This window comes from Platalea leucorodia (genome assembly GCF_965183815.1).
Source record: "Platalea leucorodia genome assembly, chromosome: Z".
NCBI classification, from domain to species: Eukaryota; Metazoa; Chordata; class Aves; order Pelecaniformes; family Threskiornithidae; genus Platalea; species Platalea leucorodia.
The window spans coordinates 76,286,851-76,309,493 of record NC_138858.1 but is presented as its reverse complement, the minus strand read 5'-3'; positions in this window follow the sequence as shown (position 1 = coordinate 76,309,493).

Genomic DNA, 22,643 nt, shown 5'->3' with positions numbered 1-22,643 from the left:
TCATTCTCACATTTTCAGACTTGCTGAATGCCCTTTGAACAACTACAGTATTGACATGCTGCATTATAGTAACAGAAACCAATGATTTATTCAAGCAAATCCCTTGATGCAGAAATCTCTTTTAAGTTATGTACTTAGGCTAGGATTTTCGAAAGGTTAACCTGGATCACTTTGAAAGTGAAGTTCCTGTTGGTTTCTCTGAGAACTGTGAGTTCAATTTTTCTTATACAGCCTCTTTAGACATTTTCAGTCATATGTTATATCAAACTATTAAGACCAACAGCATTTTCAGCTCTAGAGAGAATCACTGTTACCTCTTAGTTTTCTAGCTGTGAGTATTCTCCTTGCAGAATTCCACATATCATCATTCTTGCCACCTTCTCTTTGGAAGAAGAAAAATTACAGATTGCTTTACATGATGAAAATCCTGGAATGTTTCTTTCCTTCCACAATAGCTCATATACCAGTGAATCCTCTAAACAGAGAATAAGCATATTCTTAAAGAGAAATATTTCTTCTTCAATTTTGCAACATATCCCAGATGACAGTCTTCATACAACCTGCAGGAAGTATACGTGGTACATTTTTTTCAAGTTTTGATATATTTTCTAACATTTTTGAAGTGAATTAAATATTTAAGCTTGTTTCGTACTGCAGCTTAAACCCAAAGTGTAGCAACAGAACAAGCCTTCTCGTGGTGCCCCATGAACTAGTGTGGCCCTGAGGAATGCATCTATAAAAGCATAAATTTGTTCAACATTCCCAGCAACTTGAAAGTCCAGTGAAGACTACCTGCCACCTTACCAATTAATACCATTTGCATTTTTGAGGTTTCTGTGAGTGTGTGAGGTATGCATAACATCGTAGGTGGTAGTCAGAAGAACCAGTTTCTTAGCTGTAGTTTTCAATGTCCCTAATTACCTTTTTACAAAACTTTCTCTGATTTGTCATGCTTTCATACTGCCTCTCAGCTCTATTCCTTTGTGTAAACTATGTAACTGTTTGCTCCTCTGCTGCAATTGAGTTAAACTGTCATCAGACATTAATCATCTAACATTAACCTTTCAGATCTTTAGTAACAAATATGTCATTACTTCCTTTTTATTTTATGATTACCATCCTTTTAGCCCAAGGCCTCTCTCTTTGGAATTCTCTCAAACTTCCAATATTTGGGAGAGTGTGTGAGAGTAACGGAGAGATACTACAAAGTTAAGGGATGGTGTGTGTGCTTTATGCAAGGCTCAGGAGCTTGCTTTCTGCTCTTCAGCATTTTCCCAGACCCACACCTGTTACCTGTTCAGCACTCCCAGCAAACTGAGGGCACTCAGTGCTTCTGAAGCTACTGATCTACTGCAAAGCTTATGAAAATGTTTAGTCTTTTAGTTAAATTACCAAGAATTCTGGAGAAAATCAGATGTTTTTTAATCTTGCTAATCCAGGCTCCTCCAGCTGAGGTCTGAGTCTCACTGAACCACATGAACACACATGTATGTTACTTGAATAAGAGTTTGCACTCAGAACAGTTGAGAAAAGACAAAGGGTGGGAGGAAAAAACACTGACCCAGTTAAAACTAATGCAGCAGAATAATAACAACAAAAAAAGAGCAATTGTAACCAGATCAGGCTTTTTATCCAATTGTCCATCTCACAAGCAGCAGAAAGCTTGGAGGACCAACACCGCAGCGTGAGCACAGAAGAAGCCCACACTGGAAGGCCTCTTTTGACACATATACTTGTTTGTGTCAATGTGGAGTTACAAACAAGATCAACACCCTTTGTCTGTGAGGCTGCATTACGTAGGACGGCAAAGCACTCCCTGCAGGCTAAAAACGCCTAAAGAAGTGGTTACGGCGATCCAGTGGAGGTGTGATCACTTGCTGTGCTGTGGTAACGTGGCCAGAGCCCTGGAAATTTCTTGCGGCTGCCCAGTGCATCACTCTGCTGTTGGGAAGGGGAGAGGTAGAAGGCCACCAGCTGCTGCCACCAAGCTCCCGGGTGAGAACCCGGGATCAGGCAGGTTCTCTGCTGCACTGCTCCCAAGTACGCCATCTGTGGCCGCTTGTGCGTCCAGAGGAGGCTATCCTTAAACCGAAGCGCGCACCAGGAGGGCGTCCGTCTGACGTAGTTCTGCGAAGGAACCACTAGAGGGAAGCGTCAGAGTGCTCTGGCCCTGCCTGCGCACCGCCTCTGCCAACACGGTGAACATCGGAAGCTCTGCTGGTCTCTTACGATCCCAGTAAGAAAGGCACGCAGACTCCATGTCATTTAAATGCTTTTTATTCGAGCTAACACTATAAAATGAGAATAGGATAGATAATCTTACATCCCTTTAGATGCTAGGAGCCCGGAGCGTTGAAGCATTGGGCAGGATGCCAACCCGTGTGCAGGATGAACATACTCTGAGTAGCGGAGTTTTGTATTTCAAGAACTTAAGTTTTAACTACTGATTTCGCAAATGACAGCACAGTTCTGATAAATGGTATCTTTGGAATTCCATCAGTTTTGAATTTCAAATGAGCCCTGGTAGTGATTTTTTGAGAATGTTTTTTGTTGAAAATTAGTGTCTTGCTAGAAAATTTAATCTGATTAAGTAGCTTAAACATCTCTATTTGAATTTCAGCTTGTTATCAAGACAAGAACCATCTGGAAAGTTTGAATACCAGAATAAATAAATATTTTCAAGGATATTTGAAGCTTTCATCACAGTAATTTTTGTTTCAGTGTATTGATGGAAATTGCTTTCCTAAAATACTTGAAAGCACATCATTAGCATAATTATTGTTTTAGTCAACAATATTTTAGCCATTGTTATTATTTTCTACAACTATTGCATATTTATGTTTTAGTTATAAGATTATTATCAAAACATTAAGAAAAATGCATGTTTTTACCAATATTTACAGTGATATTGCTCATAAAACTTTGAAATATCTTTATTTTCCCTCTGGTAGTAGACGTTATTATTGAGTTAACTAATGAAATGGAAATGATGTAGCTTAAGGGACCATCTGAGTATAGCCAACACAACAGAAATAAATCTGTAAACGTAAAGTTATTTGATAAACTTCTTTTCAATCAGTAGAAATTACCTATTTTTTTCAGATTAAGAGATCCTTCTAAGAGAAGAAGCCAAAGAACTGTGTTATTGCACTAAGCCAGCCAAGTGGCAGTAGGCAGAATTCAGTTAATCTATGCTAGACTGAGTCTGACTGTTAATAAACTCATCCGTAGTACAAGGCAATGTTAAGATGTTAATGCAAATTATGTGACAGCATATAATTTACAAACAGAAAAAGGAGCAAATGTAAAGCAAACATTATTAGGTTTGAGATGACCATCTCACTTTATTCAAATCTGTTTCTGATTTCCTTGATATATAGAGAGAGTGGTACATGGACCTAAAGAATGTATTACTCACTAAGCTATCAATCCTTTCTTTTTACCAAGGTTCATATATTTATATTGCGAAATAGTCCTCACTGATTTTCTTTTTAAAATTTCCAGTGCTTAAATGCAGAGGCAGTAATGTGCTTCTCAAATAGCTGGGATAGATTGTTAAATCAGATAATCACCAGCCATTCCAATCCATCCATCTTTAATTCAGGATCCCCAGACCAGCTTCTTGTACATGGCCACTCTCCAGGAATTCTGAACTTGGTGATAGACAAGTAGCTATAAAGGTAATGTATGATCTTTACAGTCCTTGAATCATGATATTAATGTCATGTGAATATTTGAGAGTCCTATTAAAGAAAACAGGATCAGTCTGGTAATCTTTTGGCTGCTGTAGGGTCTAACAAGTTGTAATCCTTAGCTTCCCTGCCAGCAAATTCCTCATTAAGCACAAGATATCCTAAAACAAATCACCAGTAAAACCTCTCCAAGATGTTAATATGCGTAGAGTTCTTTTAAGCAGATACTTCTAGCCAAAAAAGGCATTTTTTTTGTCTTCTCTTTCTACCATGTAGGCAAGCTGAAATATTCTAAAAGCTTCCATATATTGAAACCTATGATTTGGGTGAAATGGTCATAGTGAAGCACAGGAAAAGACAACGCAAATGAGGTTTAGGATTTCACTACAAACATAAAATTCCAACCTAAAATGTTTGTATTAGTTTATACAAATATCTCTTTTATGACTGAATCCAAACAGATTTTTTTAATTGGTCTACAACCCCTTTCAAGATGAACTGGACACACGTTGCATTTTTTTCATGCAATTTTGATGCAATGAATAGTGAAGTCCAACCATTTTGACTAAGATTCTTAATGTCAGTTTGGGCTAAGAGCCAGAATTCCAGAGAAAACACAGGGAAATACTCAGGAGAGCTGAATCACAACTGAAGTTCTGTGTTGGCAGTGACTTCAGCAAACAGAAATAGTCATGGACACATCTATGTCTTTATCGTACCAGCATGGCTAGGCAGAGGTCTGTTTCACCTGTGTATGTGGCAGGACACTTGTCAGGTAGAAGTTGTCCTACAACTCCAGTGGTGGAAAAATTGAAGTCATACAATTCAGGCTGGAAGGAACCTTAGGAGATCACCTAGTCCAACCTCTACTCTTACAGTTTATCTTACATAGGTGACCTTTTCTTGCCTTGGAGTTTATACACCTCTCCTCCCCCAGGCCCAGCTATGTTTCTGTGTTTATTTCCACAATATCGATTCATCCGCCTAAGGGTCAGACGCTGCCCAAGTTCGACACAGCAGTGAAATGAAATCCTCCCATTGCTTTTCCAGCTTTGAGCTGACAGGGGCACAAACTTCAGTGCCCTGCGTGCGGGGCTGCCCCTGAGACAAGTGGTGATGTTTCAGAGAGGTTCAGCAGAGGTGCAGAGGGGTGTTTCCACCCTGCACTGAGAGGAAGTGGGGTAGGGGAGAGGAGAGGAGGAGGAGGCAGAACAGCTGCAGCAGCTAGAGTTGCCAGGATCAGCTTGCCTAGCAACCCCCCTTCTTAGGCAAGGGCATCTAATTCAGGAGAAGCAACAACATCAGAAGCAGCCCTGACGCTTGGTGAGCTGGGTGCAGGTTAGGGAGCATGAGAGCTGTCAAAACACCAGCCTTAGGGCTCCGAAACCTCCTCAGTTTATTGGTAGGTAAACTACATAGATCAGCGTACCAGAACTTATTCCTATGGTCTGTGCATACGGAAAGAACTGTATATGGCATATTGCAGTAAGACAGCTATTTATACCAGGCAATTGTTGAATGTTATTTTAGTAATGTAGAAAACAAGAGTAATTAATAGAAGAATATATTGGAAAAATCAGTTGTACAATTCTATCTTATCCCATGAATACATGATAAGTAGTTGTATAATCCAGTAGATTATTATCATCCAACAATATATAGAAAAATAATAGCAGATTATATGAATAGGAACTATTATTTTTTACTAGAAGTGGAATAAGACCAGGGTGCATTGTCATAACATATTCTGTTGTGTTCATATATACCCTAGAGTATATATTTTAATACATGATTAATATATCTATTATAATGTATAATATATATAGATAGAATGTATATTGTGCTACTGTTGCAATTCAATCTGTATGCTATTATGATGCTGTATCTTAACAATACAATCGTAATATTATCTATAATTATATATTTTAACATTTATGTAATTAACAGTTATATTGTGTTATTAAAGATATAACAAAAAATTCTAGGAGTTGAGGTGTAAAAGATTAAAAGAAACTGAGCAGTTTGGAGCGGGGGGGTGCCATTTTAAAAGCAAACAAAAAACCTCTTTAAATCAAATGTCTCTCTGCATATGGTTCTAGAACCACCTGTTCTTTGTAGAGAAAACCTTCTGCAAGAGAAGGATTAGTTAAGTCCCCTCATTGCTTCATGGCTAATTTTTGGATAGGTTGAAATAATATACTGGTCGAGTTTGTATACCCCTAGGAAGCTGTCATTCTTTGCTCCAGAAGATGAAGAGAGTGAAATATGCCAGGCTATATTTCTGCATTTGATTTGATTTGTTTAGAACAAATATAAACTTTGGAGATGGAACTCATCCTTCCCCTGTTCGCATACTGTCTTTTTTGGAGTCTATTCATATGCTTTTTTTCTGGCAGGTGATATTAGTGGAGGGGTGGCATGATTTAGATAACAAAGACTATGATTGTTGGCCTCTGGAAAAACCAGATGAGTATAACATGCTGGACTGTGGAGGTGAGTGAGTCCTAAAGGTGCTCAAGAAAGATCATCTCTTGCTTGGGGAATGGTTGGAAACCCAAAATTAAAGTACTCAGAGTAATACCTAACTCATGATGAATGTTATGCATGGTGGAAAGCATCTGCATCAGTGGCAACCTCTCTTTCTAGAGAAAAAAAATGAAAGAAAACAGCCAAAAGATACTTCAGAGCAATTATTTGTCCAATATTCATTGGTTCCAAAAGAAAAAGTAATAGCAACAGCTGAATCCCTTTCCCAAGAAAGAAACTGAAAACATTTTATTTCTCATTAGAAAACCAAATGCAACTTACTCCAAACAAAGCAGGCAGGCAGCTCTGCTTTGCAGCAAATTCTATTGAGTCATTGCTGAAATTTTGTAGTGTCAGTTCAAAAGTGGACTGTGTTTATACCCTCCAGCCAGTAAGCAAACTCACTGATTCTACACCTCATGCTTTTCCACCTTGCTCAAAGTTGTGTTCCATGAGTACTTAAAAAAAATCTGAGATCTTTAACCACTTATTCCAGTCAGTTTCAAAAATGAATTAACATGATGAGACAACAAAAAATAGAATAATTTTTTTATGTTGGAAATCGATTGTTTCAGATTAAAAAATAATTAAGAGCAACTGAAATATGGGAAATTCAATTTAAATATAAGAAAAATATTCTGTACTCTAAGGGTGATGAAACAATAGAACAGGTTGCCCAGAAAGGTTGTGGGTTTTCCATCCTTGGAGATTTTCAAAACCCAACTAGACAAAATCTAGAGCAACCTGCTTTAGGTGCCCCTGCCTTGAGCAACACAGGGTTGGACCAAATGATTTCCAGAGGTGCTTTCTAGTTTCAACTATTCTGTGATTTTGTGACTCTGTAACTGATAAATAACTGATGCAAAAAGAACACTTTTGTTCATGTTGTAAAAGACAAGACTGGAGACAATGTGTTTCAATACAGTTTTTAGAAAAAACACAAGAACACCTGAGAAAGTAATACTGATAAAACACTCCAGGAAATATACTGCTGGGTCACACTCTGAGCTCAATATTATGGTTAAATATTTTCCAAACAGTTCTGTTGGAACAGTGAAATTCAGAGACTATCCAGATGATTGTCAACTGAGACTTTTATCTCTGTATGAATTTACTATTGCTTTAACATTGAAACAACTATTCAGCAGAACAGATGACTCGTTCAAAGTTATTCTTACTAATAATCAAAATGTGAACTGAGTACAAGGGAAACTAATATGAGTAGGTTGCTTAATTAACATTTACCTTTTACAACCAGTTTTAGAATGAACTCCAAGGTCTATCCTGCCTTTCTCTGTGATTCGTTCTTGTCACCTTCTGGGCATTGCTAAAAGCAAAGCAAAAGGCATATACTGTAGCCTCATTACTGTGGATTTAACACAAGATCTTCAAAGCATTTAGATGTGGGAGTATCTATGGTTGAAAGAAGAGATTTGTTTATCTTTGTGAGACCTTTAAAGGGAAGTGGAAAGTAATTTAACTTAAATTTATGCTGACCTTTTGCCTTCATTCTCACACATTCTCTGAAGCTCAGCTCTCTCTTACCTTTTAGTGCAAATCACACTAGCATTTTTTTGTAAATCTTTGTGTTGTAGTTTCTCTCATAGTGTTAGCATTTATAATGAGTGTTTACTTTTCAAGGGCGGTGTGAAATCAAGAGGTTATTTTATAATTTGCTTCTTTATATCTGAAAGGGAATTTTGTTTAGGGGAAAAAATAGCAGCTTCACTAAGAGTGCAAGTGAAGAATACACTTGTAAAAACAACTCCAGAGTAATGAAAGAGTTTATAATTGAACAACAACAACAAAAACAGTGAGGATTTCTTGAAGGGAAGGTTTACCCATCCTCTGCAGAAGGGATTTAAAACTTCCTGACAAACTGAGAGCTACACACTTGCATGATGTAAATAATTTGATGTGGTGCGAATTAAAACCTTCATCCTACAATCTGGAAAGAGGTAGGTGAATGGAGTAGGAAGATTTTGATAGTATTGTTTAAGAATATGGATTAATAACTTCTCCCACCTCTTAACTCACTTCATTCCCAGGCTCAGAGCAGGTAATAAGGTGTCCCAGGGACAAGAGGGATGACTCAGATAAATCATCTTTCCCAGTAAGAGTGTGGAAATGGAAAATGACAGTTGTCTGAGTAGCACTCCTTCCACTGTCCTCTGTTCTAAATGTGATATGGTTTTATAAAATGAGAATGCTTTCTTAAATATAGAATTATTAGTATATATAATTTACGTCTCATGAGGTTAAGGGTTTTGACTGAATTTCATGTGTGCTAGAGTTGTCTGTTCTTCCATAATGAGGTATGCCTCAGTGAAAGCAGCCAAGAATGAATAGCAATGTTTATTGCCTGATCAAAGAGGAAAGCAAATATACCAGGACAAGCAACGCTGCATTATACTGGGAGCAAAGTTACTTTAGATAAGATGACCAGATTTTTGTCGTATTTCTCCAGTTTCTTGATCTTTTCTAAGTGGGTTTCAGAATTGTTCAATTAATGTGCATTTGTGTTTACCTATACAGCCACTAAAATGGATGACTGTTTTGGGCTCATAAAAAGCAATAGGAACAACAGATGAAAATAACTACAGAGAAAGTTTTACATTTGTATGCATTTGTAAAGTAAATATGTAAAGTAAATATGTACAGTAAATATGTTGGCCCATGATTGTGTTGTTTCTAGGCCTGGAGATGGCATGGGTGCAAAGGCCTCCAGAAAAGGCTGTGAGTGGGGAATTCTTCAATGTGACCTATGCAGTCTTTGCTTCAGACAACTTTTATCAATATGCAGTGCAAAATGGAATCCTTTCTCACAGGTATTACCTCCTATAAAAATGCTTTCATGGTCATGAGTATATGGAGATGCTGTGTGTACATTTTCAGTAACATAATTGGAACACATACTCTGGGATTCCTCGCTAATTCCTTGCATCTCTTGAGGTCTCTTACAGGTCTGTTTGCCCTGATATTTTCCCCTCTACAATGGCTTTGCTCTCAGAACAGCCATCACGGCATGCTTGCCTGCATAGTCAAGGATAGGGCATGTCATCCTGTATCTGCATTACTGTCTCAGTGCAACTCTGAATATCTTGTTCTTGCCTTCTCTACACAAAGAATTTTCAACTGAAGTTTAAGCATGAGTCCCAAACTAACTGTGTCTTATACTTATTTTAATTGTAAGTGTGTTTGAAGTGCACAACATGGATATGAAAAAGAGGCTGGCCCAACCCTGAATCCACTGAATTCAGTGATGAACTTCTGTTGATTTCTGTGGGATTGAAATCAGTCCAAAAGCTTATATATCAGCTCAGAGACTGTGTTGGTAACTGTAGACAACAGAGGTTAAATACAGAATGTTTATGAGTACAACTCCAGATCACTAAAAGGCTAATACAGCCTGATTTTACACTTTTGTCTGTACACAGCAGTTCTCCATCCATACACAGCAATGTCTGGGACAGAGGCTGCAGCTGTATTTCCTCACTTTCTGTGCTGTACTTGGTTAGTGTAAGAGATGTTTATGGAAAACCTCACATTTTTTCTCTGCCAGCCTGAGTGTTCACATTGCAAAGTTCAGATTGTAAAAGCTGTTATCCAGAGATTTTTTTCATGTTGAAAGATGACCTATAATCCATTTGTGATGACAAGAAGTGGATATTGTATTTTGATCATATGTGTACTATGGTTACATAGTTTTGCAAAATTTGTTTACCATATTTTCTGAAATATGTGGCTAGTAATAGTTCCAAGAACTTAACCATAAAGCAGGTTTTTCACTGCTTGGAAATGAATCTGTTTTTCTAGTCATTCCAGGGAGACCCACTCCCTTAAATCAGTAAGGAATTTGGAAAATTCTGCTCTTTGTGTACTGATACCTATCTTGCACATAGAGACAGATGGCAAATATTTAAAAATAGAGAAATCTATGCTGCAGTTTTTCAAAGGGATCAAATTTGCACCTCATTTTACCTAGAAAACTATCTGTTTGACTCTTAAGCTTACAGTGGCTGACTCAAATATGGGTGAGGCTGGAAAGTCAACGTATGGGCATCAGCATAATTGGGTGAAGCCATGATGAAGATATTGAATAAAAAATACAGAATACAGGAAAAATTTTTAAAAGCAGCCATAAAGACAAATACGTGATGGAATTAGGCACCAACTTGCTTAAGTATTTTTTTTAACTCCCAGCATGGGCTCAAAGGCCAATAGATTTTAATATTTTATCTGTTTAGATGTCTTGGGGATTGGCAAATTTGCTTATCTCGGGTTTCAAGTATGCCTATGCCTTTGTAAACCTGGCCATGAATACAACCTATGTCAACCTGATCCCCTATGTTTGTGTTTATTTTTTATAATACAGTCTTCTGTCTTAAATCTACTCATTACTGGCTAGTTCTTCTTTCTTTAAAAACAGTCTGAAAAGTAAGTCAATCCTGGTGTTCTGGCATTGCTTTATAGAGATCCTTCACAACGGCATAACACTTAAACTAATCCTTACAACTAAGTCTGGCTATGTCTACTGAGTAAACCATGTTTGCAGAAAATTATTTTATTGTAAAGCCAAATTTATTAGGGTGATAACAACTGAAAGTGTAACTTAGGAAACAGTGGGAAAAAGTGTTGCATCACACATTTCCAGGTAACTACATTCATCTTTCAGGGATAAACTCTCAAAACACCCACCTTGTTTTGCAGAACAGTCTATTCATGAAGTCCACTTTTTCCTCTAAATTTTTGGTTTGGGGAATTGTATCTGATATTATTGTCCAATATAGTTATTTTCCTTGGCTGTTTAGGTTGTGGAGCAAAGACTGGAACTGAATGGTATGTATGAATCACATGCATAGATGAAGGTACATAACTGAAAACACTGAGAATGAAAGTAGCCAGGGACACATATTCTGATAGTGGAAGCAGAGTAATGGCATCTTCTTCTGTGCCAGATGTAGTGGTGCCAAGTAATCCCATCTGGTCATGAAGTCAGTCTGGGGAGAGAAGCGGAGCTTAGTACCTGCTTGTGGCATAGTATCTGCCAGAAGTCCCTACCGCATCGCAGTAAACAGTGGTCCTGTTGACAGCAATCTTCATTGCTCTAGGAGCACTTCAACCAGAAGCAAAACAAAAGGGGAAGAAATGGTGTAACAGTGTTTATTTCACTGCATATGTTTTTGCTGTTTATTTTTCTGTGTGGGATAAAGAATAGGCTCTCATGTGCTTGCTGAAATTTTGGGGAATGAGGAATGAATACAAAAGTTTTTTTTTCTCTCTGATGCTTGGCTAGCAATGCTACTGCTGCGAAGGAATTCTGTGAGAAGCACGAATGTCCTGCCAGCTGGAAAGATGCAAATGGGGAGAACTGCTGTGTCTACCATGCCAACATTCACTCCTGTCCTTTGGCCTTCATGGTTAGTATAATGGTGCAGAATAACGTGCTCTGTTCTTGCTACTGGATAAGACATCATTGCAATAACCAGTGAAGTCTTTCTGTAATTACAATTAGACCAAATCTATATTTCACTAAAACCACTGTGGGGATGTCTGTCAGTTTTAGAATTTTTTGCACTCGATGCTGAGGCTGCAAAGCAAATGGCTGGATTTTTGGACAAGGCAGTATTCAGAATCTCTCATTATGTTTAGTGGGGCCAGTTTCATCTCTTTGAGATTACTTGACTAAGGTCTCTATAAAGACAATAGAGAAAGAAAAACAGATCATTTCATTCTAAAGCAAGCAGGGCAAATTGTCAGTTGGAGGTGTTACTGTCTCTGCAGCTTATGGAGGGACTCTGAACAATTTGCTTGAATTACTGAAGTTGAGTGGGATGAGTATCACTGGCTATGACCTCTAGAACTGAGGCCTGTATGGAATGATTTTTCTGTATTAGATAAGAGCAAAAAAAAGGAATCCAAATACAGGATAAAAAAATTTGTTCACACAATGTAAGCAGGATCCATTCTTAACTTGTCTTCTTGGCTCATTATAAGAGCCTGTCCCTCTTTGAATGAATATTTAAAGTTCTGACTCTACCAGTACAGTTTGGGACACCTTTTTTTAACTTTTTTTGTCTGTGAGGTAGGCCTTACCCTGCATAATAACCTTCATGCAGTTGCCCAGTCTTTCTAGTTGATCTCCCTTCTGGCAATCTGATTCTTCGTGATCAAAGATGGTGTTATAGAAAACCTAGTCTACACGCCTTGGTGCTATTTCATGTACCCTTCTGTGTGAAGGCTTAATGTCTCCACAAGAGCTATAGCTTACTTCTTGGCAGTCCCTTCTTAAGGAGCTATTTTATTAATGACTCCCTGGGGGCCTTAGCTGATACAAGGACTTTGATTTAAAAGAGGAATCCCTGCTGGAACAGTCTAAACTGTTGGAAAAGTTTGACTGGAAAGTCAAAACTTTTGTCTAGAACCATACTAAAGAACTTCAACATCCCACCACTGCAGTGACCTCTCCATTATTTCTTACTTTCACAATTAGTTCTGCTTGGAATTAAGGTGTGGAAAAGGTGAAAGCATGTAGCCAACATGCATCATCTGGCTTCCTTGTAATACTGTAAATATTTCAGTTCCTGCTTAGAAGAAGTCTAAGCAGGTTGGCTGTCATACAGCAAGAAGGCCTTGAGTATCATTGCATAAGATTGAACATACACTTCAAAACAAGCTTTTCCTATTATTCGAGAGGAGGCTTTGTTGTTTTTTTTTTTTCATTTTCATGAGTTTTAAAACATTCTGTCTTAATTAAAATGAACTCCATTTCTTTTGATTTGGTCTATGTCTTACAGTGCATTGAAATAAATACCTGAAGAAATATCTGGAGTTAGGAGACAGACTTAATCCTTTCAAACAAACAAAAAAAAGTAAGATCTTTAGGCAACCAAAATAATCCTCTGTGGTTGCAGTTCCTGGGAGGTTTACATTTTAACAGCTTTACTGAGAAATGCTCTGCAAACAGGCACAGAAGAGATGCCTTTCTTCCTCATTAAAGAAAAAAAAAAAAAAGCTGTTGTATCAAAAGTTAAACTGCAATAGAACCCCTTTAGAAAAATATAAAAAGTGGGATATAATTCTGGTTCTGGTTCTAATACAGCAAATCCTGAAAAACTGTATTAGCTTCATAAAGTTACTTCAGTTAAAATTTGGGACCATGTTTTGGCTCATTTATTTTAAAATGTAACAATATTTCTAAGATTTTACTCACTATAGGCACAATTGATTCTCTCTTATCTTTTATCACAGAGCAGTGTTGCTTGTGCTTCGGCATTTTAATAGATTTGGTTGTAAAATATCACTTTATTTGCTGTTAAAGAACACAAGTCATGTTAAGAAAGTAAAAGAGGACGAACTAGGATTTTTCATTGTCGTGGTTTACTGACATAACCAATATGTCTGATAAAGGGTAGAGGAGGAATATGTGGTCCATGGATCCCAGATGATGGCCAGATATTTACTCACACTTTGTCTACAGCTGGCAAAATGAGCCAAAGAAACTGGACTGCCAAGGTAAGGTATATTTATTGCATACAGGATTTCACCTGGCTTGCTCTTTTCAGAGCTTATTTGCTAGTAGTTTAGTACAGTTTATGTACATGTTCCCCATCTCATTTATTTGTCAGTATTATGTGTGTATGCATATGGCTGAGTAATATCAATTCCAAACTGACTTGCCTTGGAAGCAATAGCTTTTCACACTACTACTCCTTAGGTAATTACTAGAAGTAATGGGGATGGGAGGGAAGACAGCCTAATCTGTCCATTTGAGGCCTACACTAACAATATATTGCACTACTGACTGGAGTGTGTTGCAGGTTAATATGGTCATTAGGGGGCTTCTACCCAGCAGAAGTAACAGGGAAGTAAACATGGCAGAATGCATAGGCTGATAGCCCTGCTTGGTGAAAAAAATACACACCAGGAGGGCAGTCAGACCTGTCTTTCCCACAGGAGTTGTCTATCCTGCTTCTGTTTGCCTCCCCAGTCAAAGACACCTGTCCTTCCTGATTCTGAAAAAAATGCACGCATTCTTTTGCAAGACACCACAATTGAGCAATTGTTGTTATAATAGCCTACTGTATGTAAGTGAAGTTTTGATGCTTGCTGCTTTGTTCACTTGTTTGGCAGGTCGTTTTAGTTCATGTAGGTGTGACTTCTCTCATCGCACACATCAGAGTTGGGAGAATGCAAGTTGCTCTGGAAGCAAAAACCACAGTCCTTCCTGCAGTAGGTATGATATAAAATGAAGATGTGAGGGAATTGCTTATTGACTGCCAATCTCAATGGTTTTATCATTCATGCCTGGTTACCAAGAGCAAAAGGGACTCCTACCCCCCTGCCGCCCCTTACCATTGAAAATACACAAAAGTCTTCCTAAAATTCTTCTTTACATAACACCGAACATCTGAAAAAGTGTTTAGGCTTCTAACCTGTGTATGAATCTAGAACAGTAGGAAGCCACTCTTGTCAAACAGGTAGAGTCAAATACCATGACCAATGGCTTCAGGTACTACAAGGCTTGTCTCTAGTTGATGGGGATGTGAAAATATTCTTCCAGCTAGTATGTTGTGAGGATCTGGACAGTCTTCATCTGAAGGGGAGCAGACTAGCCTTGCATGTATTGGAAAGGTAAGAAACCCATCTTGGTTCCCTTGTTCACATTAAAATTCAATTGCTCCCAAAGGCATTGGTCTTTCATTCACTTTAGTATAGCTGTATGCAGAGAAGCAGAAATAACCATAAGAATTGTCCTAGCAATGTAAAATTTAAAAAGTGGACTTTATTTAATAAATTAAACACACAACCTAAAGAAAAATATTGGGTAAAATAGGAATGTCATCACAATACTCGTTAGCTACTCTTCTGGAAGTTTGAGAATATATTTCCCAATGTTATGGAAAAAAAAAAAGAACTGAAGCAACTCCAATGTAGATGGAAGTGTTTAGCTATATTTGCTATGAATTTGCTATTCATTTCAAGACAGCTGCAGCTGAGTTTTCCAGGAAACTTACAATTTGTCACAAGAGAAATTTTCAAAATGCAGCTCTACCCCTGAGGCAGAACGCGACTTCTGTGATTATCCTAGTATTACACTGGAATCAAATGGACTGAGGCAGAATTATTACTGAGCAGTGGATTTTGTTTTGTTGAGGCTTTTTAAAAAAATATATTACATAGTGAGAGAATAATACCTTCAGCTCGTCTCAGAAGGCTGAAGTGCAGCATGATATTAGTTTAGTCATAGAGGTAAAATTGAAACACCATTCAGGACATGGGAGAAGGAGTTTTGTCCCTTAGGGCTTTTGTTTTAAATCACATCTGATACTGCTGATAATTTTCATAAGACCTTAGAGAAAAAGAAAAATAAAAAACAATACTTCAATCCTTGAAGTATTGTTGTACAGTTTCATTCTGCAGTACCCAGTGTCTTCTGCTGCTGCTGGGTCACAGGCTTCTGAAGATCTCAAGGGCTGGATTAAGTACAAAGAATATAAAAGACAATGCCTGTCTTGAGGAACTTTAAGTCTCAGAAAAAACAGATGGACACTGAGAAATAGAGTAGTGATGAAGTGATTTATAGACAAAACATGTCAAAGGCTCTGATGGCATTAACAATTTAATCTGATCAAAGAGATCCCATATCACTTTAAAAATTCAGATTATTCTTTCAGCTGCTGGGGTGCTATCTCTGGCTTCTTCAAAATTTATTCTTTCTGGTACTCTGAGGTTTCCCAGCTCAAGAACCATATGTTTAAATCTGAATACAACCTTGTGGATTGATGAAACTGCCTTAAAATATTCTGATACATGTTTCCTTTTCTAATCAGTCTGTGGAGATGGCTTTTGTGAGGAAGAAGAAGGCTGCTTTATCTGTCCAGCAGATTGTGGGGAATGCCCACTATCTGCCGGTGCTAGGATAGCAATTGCCTTACCAATATGTTTAGTCTGCACTGGCTTCATTTTGACAGTCGTGGTAAGTATCCTTTTTCACCTCTTCTATTTCCTTTCTCTTACTTCCATGATTTGGTTAGTTAGAGCAGAGCTCTCTTTTAAGAGAGGCATAGATTTTCTTCTGCATCCCGAACCTGTGTGCTACAGAAGAAAGCAGAAGGAAACAACATTTTTGGCTTCTTTATGAGGGGAGGCTCATTGGGTTAGGAATTGTCATCCGGCAAGAGTGAAGACTGAAGATGAGTGTAACAGGGGGATGGATATATAATGGTAAAGGAAGAGGTTTTTCACAACATGGGAACTAGGTGATGCCAGTAAAGTAAGAGTACTTTTCACTCAGAATAAAACTCTGTTATGAAATTAACTGCTTCAAAACCCAACGGAGGCCAGAAGTATAAATTAATTAAAATACAAATTAGGTAAATTCATAAAGGGATTAGCTCCACCAGAGCCCACTAAATCTCAGAGTCCAAATACAACTCACAATGGAAAACATTCAACTTGGGATATTCTCAAAAGAAATAATGAGAAAAGGATCTTTCTTTTTTTTCTTTTTTTTTTTTTTTTTTAAAGAGGTTCATTTTCTTAGTGTAACTGAACCAGTTTGGTTCAGTTCAAAGTGATTAATTTTTCATAATAGTTATCAATTATTATAACAGACTCATGAAGGAGAAACAAAAAGAGAATGAGACAGGAGTGTGTGAATATGGGAGAAGTCGTTTTGGATACTTTTGACTGAAAATTTCTGTATAAAGAGGAGACAGCATGCTATTATGGCTTATTACTTCACAGCACTTCTGGGAAAGACGATCTACGTTCCTTATGTGTCTGCATCTTGAAAAAAAATACATTTCTGAATTTCATAACAAGGATTTAGCGTGTGATTATGGCAGTTCTAGAGTCATTAAATTGATTATGTATATAAAAGGTAATTTATTTGGGGTTTGGCCTATAAATCCTGTAAATCGATAGGCTCCTCTTTCCTCAGGGATTCCTTCTCTTTCCATCTTGTACTGCAGTTGCAGTGAGCATCTGAGGTAGCAAGTGCACTGAGAGGGAACGAGCAAGAGAAGGCTGATGGCCCACCAAGTAAGATACTACAGGAGGCCTGAATCACAATTAGTTTTTTTCTCTATTCTGTGCCTCTCTGTGGGGCTTTGTGAGTTAGGATGGAAAGACTGTTGGAAATTATTTGAGCATTTATAATTCACAGGGCAGTTGTGACAATGTGTTTATAGTAACTGTCCTGTAAAACCATATGGACTGATAGAAATGTGTAATTGGACAGAGGAGAAGTTCAGACAGTTTTAAACAACTGGCATTTTAGAAAGAGCAATGGAGTTTCTCGGCCTTGCTTAGGTTTATCTAAAGGTCTTGTAGCAAAATTTGCCTATTTTTTCCTGCTATTTTTCTGTAGGTTTTGGGGTTTATTTTTCTCTTGCATTTCAGTACACTTATTCCTGCTAACTTCTGCAGTAGCATCTCCTTTTTTTTATGTTTTATTTAGGTGATAAGTAAACAAGACAGGAAAGATCCTTTTATCCAATTCAGTAATTAATATCATGTAAAAAGGACCACCTGGGAAACTAATGCCTTCTTTAATCATTCAGGTAGAGGAGAGGATTCCTTTCATATCAGTGTCTGTAGCAAGCCTAGTGGTCACTTCTAGCTAATATGTCTTTGTTCAGTCATAGCTTTGCAAGATAAAATATAGATGTCTTTTCTCAGAAACCTTTTAAAATAAATGGGATGACTTAATTTTGATTCAGTGAGCTCTATATTTGTCATAAATTTCTACCAAAATATCGACACAATCTCCACACCATATTCCTTGTGTATTATCTGGGCTTTTGTTACCTGTTTCAATGAATGCATAATTCCTAAAATTAAATTCCACACTATAGAATATGGTATAATGATGGTAAAATGCTGCTTTGGTTTGATGTTTTGGCATTGACTGCAGCTATAACAGCTGTATAATTTAATCTGCTGCTCCTCTTTTGAAAGCATGTGTTTATACTTTCTATGTTAGTTTTGCATGTCAGCTTTACAGAAAATCAGCTTTTAGATCGATGCCTTCTTTACAAAGTAGCCACAGAATCCCTATGTAATATTCTTTATGCTAGAGTATTTCACAAAATATGACTTAATTTGTGGATCGGGGGCTAATTCTATTACAGGATATAAGATGTACTGCTCATATCTTGGGGCTGGGATATAGTGTGTTAGTGTGCAGGCCGAGATGTAAATGCAGTGCATAGGAAGTATTGATCTGGATACTTATAAACTTTCATATTTGAAAAAAATAATCTCTGCTTTAATTCCTTCAAAGTCAGTAGGGCTACATCAGGAATGAATTTGATTTATTTTTGTAGTGGTTTCAATATCAGAAACAAAAGATGTTTTGGGATGAAAGCTGGATTATAGACTTCACCTGCATCAAACAAGGTTAGTAACTTGTCATTTTGATACTATGATCAGTTTCCTTAATAATTTTGAGAAATAATCTCAATCATAAGTACATCTTCATGTTTTAAGGGTCTTACAAAAGGTGAGCCAGTTTGTGAAAGACATATGCAAAGTTTCATCCCTGTAACCTCTGTGAGCTGATCACTGATATTTTTGTTTACTGAAACTTTAGATGTTGAAGTTATTTTAAATAGCTTCCTTCTTTTTTATGGTGATTCATCAATTAAAAAAGACAGGCCTATCCCAAAATAAACAGATAACCTCTGGACTTGGACACAATAAATTACAGTTGCTTCACTGGATGTATCATTCTCTATAATTGGTCTCACTAAGTTGCCCTGGATTTGCGCAAATATAATGAGGGATATAATGATATCTTAATTTCAGTGTATGCTATCTGTGACAGAGTTGCTGCAAAAAGGAATTCATTGTGGCCAGAGTTGTTTTCATTTTACCTTCTGGATACAAAATATGATTTAATTGATTCTAATTAAACATGTTAAGAATAAAATCGGATGTTATTATATGCTTTACTATGCTGCACTTAACATAGGCATAGATTATTTACTTTGCTGTTCATTGTTTCAGCATTCAGAAGGAAAACAATGCCTAGACCCTCAGAAAGGGTAAATCTGTAGAAATCTGCTGAAGTTGATAGGTCTGTGCTGATGTACACTCTCTCACTTTCTGTCTCTGTGAGGAATTGCTAGAAAGATGTCTGCTTTATCTGTGTTATGTCATTGTGTTGCTAGTAGAAGTGTCAAGACATTCCTGAGTTAATATATAGTAGAGATACTTTCAGCCTTGGACTTGAAAATTAATTTCTGTGTAGTTTTGATATCCTCATTGCTGTAAAGAATAGATGTTGGCTTAGAAATTAATTTGAGTACATAAACCAAACTGAATTTCAATACAGATTTGTGAAAACAGAAATGGAACACTTAAGGAAAGGAAAAATGTCTTTCAATATAGCAAAAAGGAACATGAGCAAATTTTCAGCTGATAGTGAATTAGAAGAGGTCATAAACATCACATGGGAGGAGAAACAATAGAAAGAGACTGAAGGAAATTAGAAGCATGATCAAAAAATAACACAATAAAAATTAATTTGAAAAATCCAAGATGAAAGACATCGTTTTCTTGGAGAGAAGCCTGCAAAGCAACAATACTGTTTAAGACCTAGGAGCAATAATTAACAACTTAAGAGTAATGAGGACTGATAATATGATGAGATTTGGAAACACACAGTATGCCTCCTCTGGACAGAGCTGTCCAGAGATACCTATAGTATCCTGAAATGTACAGTTATCTAAATGTAAACACATCTGCAGTGCTGTACGCAGGGTATATAGCCAGTACTGTGGAAAAGTTAGCTTTATTTTTTCAAGATTACTCCTTTTTTGGTGCATTGCACCATATATATATATATATATACATATACATACACACATACACACACACACTCTTATTCTCAAAGCTATCTCAGGGATCTCTAATATATTTCTGGGTGGAATGCTGTAGAAAGACCCCAAACGTCAACGCAATTTTGAACTGCATATGGATAATACTATGGTGTGGGAACATGGCAGTCCTGATGCAAAGTGAGATGCTGAACTTCCTCAGCAACACTTTATCGGATACTGGTACCAGGGAGATTTGAGAGGTTTCAGCAATGCTTAGACTAATTGGCCAAATCTGGGTTTTAATTGGAGATGGTGAAATGATATGTAAGTAAGTCATTAAATTTGTTTTGAAATCCATTTTGTTACCTTGAGCTGGTCAACAGAGATTAAAAAACATACATTGAGATCACTGATTTTTTTTCATCTGACTGTATTGTTGCTCTTCTCTGACTTCCCTCTGGTGTCAGAATCACTTCCCACATCCCTGTACTGTACAGTCTTCTAGGAGCTTCAAATAGACTTGTTAAAATATGGCACAGGGCTTGCTCTGCTTCCCTGGGTTCTGTCCTCAGCATCTAAGTAGCAGCAAGGGCTAATCATCCCAAGAGCAGAGAAACGAAACTTGCATCAAATTCTGAGGATTAGTGGGAAAGATCTCTGGCAATGAATCACCTCTGGAACTTTTCTACTTTTTATGCATCAATCTCATTCCAAACAACAACTTTCCATCTTAAGTGTTAACAAAACCAGCCAAGATGCAAAGATTTGGAGAATTCCCTGTATTTGTCTGCCTCTGGAGTCTCTACCTTCGCAATAATATGCATCTTCAGGTGCCTTTTCTCATCCCATATCCCATTTAGATTGCGTAATACGGACAGCAACAGGAAGCATGATGAGTGCTCCCCCAGCACCCAGTGACTCCAATGCCAGCTGTATCACTGCTCTGAGCTCCTGCACAGCAGCTGCTAACATATCCAGGAAACAGCACTTCACCCAGACTGGGAGATAGTAAGTCAATATATTACGCATTTACTGCAATACCCATTATACTATATTTTCACCTTGCTTTCTGGTACTTGCCACTTTACTGTTGATATGTAGTGCAAAAGCTTGCATTTCTTTTGCTAGGCCAAATCCAGTAAGTTAATAACATCATCTGACTCCTGTACCACATACTGGCTGCAGAATATCTTATATGCCAGGCTTCTATTTTGGTTGTCATTTTTCCTTTTCTCTTGGGGACTTGTTAAAGGGGTGTGGCTGCATAATGTGTCTTGCGTCTGTTAATGAATGGCCTTACTGTTCAAATATATTTGCAACCAAGGCTTTTATGCAGCCCTTTTTCTAAAATGCAGGCAGAGAACAGCTAGGTTCTTTACACTAAAGGGTGGCATTCTATACAATAGTGCATTAGAAATCTTGTCCTTAAACCAGCTGACGTGACTGAAGATACAGAGCATTTCACCTCTGGATCCCATTATAAAGATGCACATCACATAACTATATGGGCAAACAGTATAGCCATATCCTGCTATCCAGAAAGTAATTTTTCCCATAAAAATAATATAATTAGGGGGTAAGGGTGAAATATGTGCAAAGGTGGAAGTAATACCTACCATTTGAATACACAGGGCAGAATTTGTGCTTTGCAGGATAGAGGAGCTTACTTAGGATCGTTGTCTAGGGCAGCAGCTGCCTTTTCAGCATAGATCACTGTTCTGAAAAATCACAGCCGCTTCATTGATGAGACACTGTGTCCAACATAGATCTTTTACAGTGAGCATTTTTTCTGCTTCTTTCTGAATTATGACATTTTCATCATCATCATCATCTTCCTCCCATGAATCAAGGTCAAACACATTCATTAAGGTTAAAGATGTAAGAATGGGGCATTTAATCTCATAGGCAAAGCACCTACATCTGCTACACCACAAAACCCATACTCTGTATTTATATGGTGGGTATCACTTAAATTCCTGCATGTAACTCCACTGCATTCCTTTATTCTTCCAAGGAAAATTGCTTTGCTGTCTATCAAGCTCAGCTGCTTCATTGCTGAGAATGCTTCATCCCATGAGAACAAAAGGATGCTAAATATCAGTGGTGGATCTCCAAAACAGCAGATGGAAGCAATGGATAGCAGGGATGTTGCTGTATAGGTTTCACTAGATCAGACATTTCCTTTGCCGCTACTCCATCATCCAGCTGCCTCAACTGACTCTAACACTTTCACGTTCCAACCATCATCCACAGATGAAGGATGCTTGAATATAATCACTAATGCTTCCCTTATCATAGAAACAGGGCCCTGTCACCTGTCATGTACTCAGATTCAGATTTACACCCACATATGGACATGCTTAAATTCTGTGCCTCATCTCTAGAAATATGAAGCTGCCCACTGTAGAAAAAACATCTAGTCCATTTTTGTAGTCTGACTGGCTTATGAAGTGGGCCTAAAAGTCTGTGAACAGCATTTCGTTCTGTTTCAGTGACGGTAGAACAGTGGCCATAAAGAAAATAATGAAGAAGGCATTCGCGCTGTCCAAATCCATACGTAAAGAAGTAAAACAAGTGAGGTAAGAAGTGAAACCTG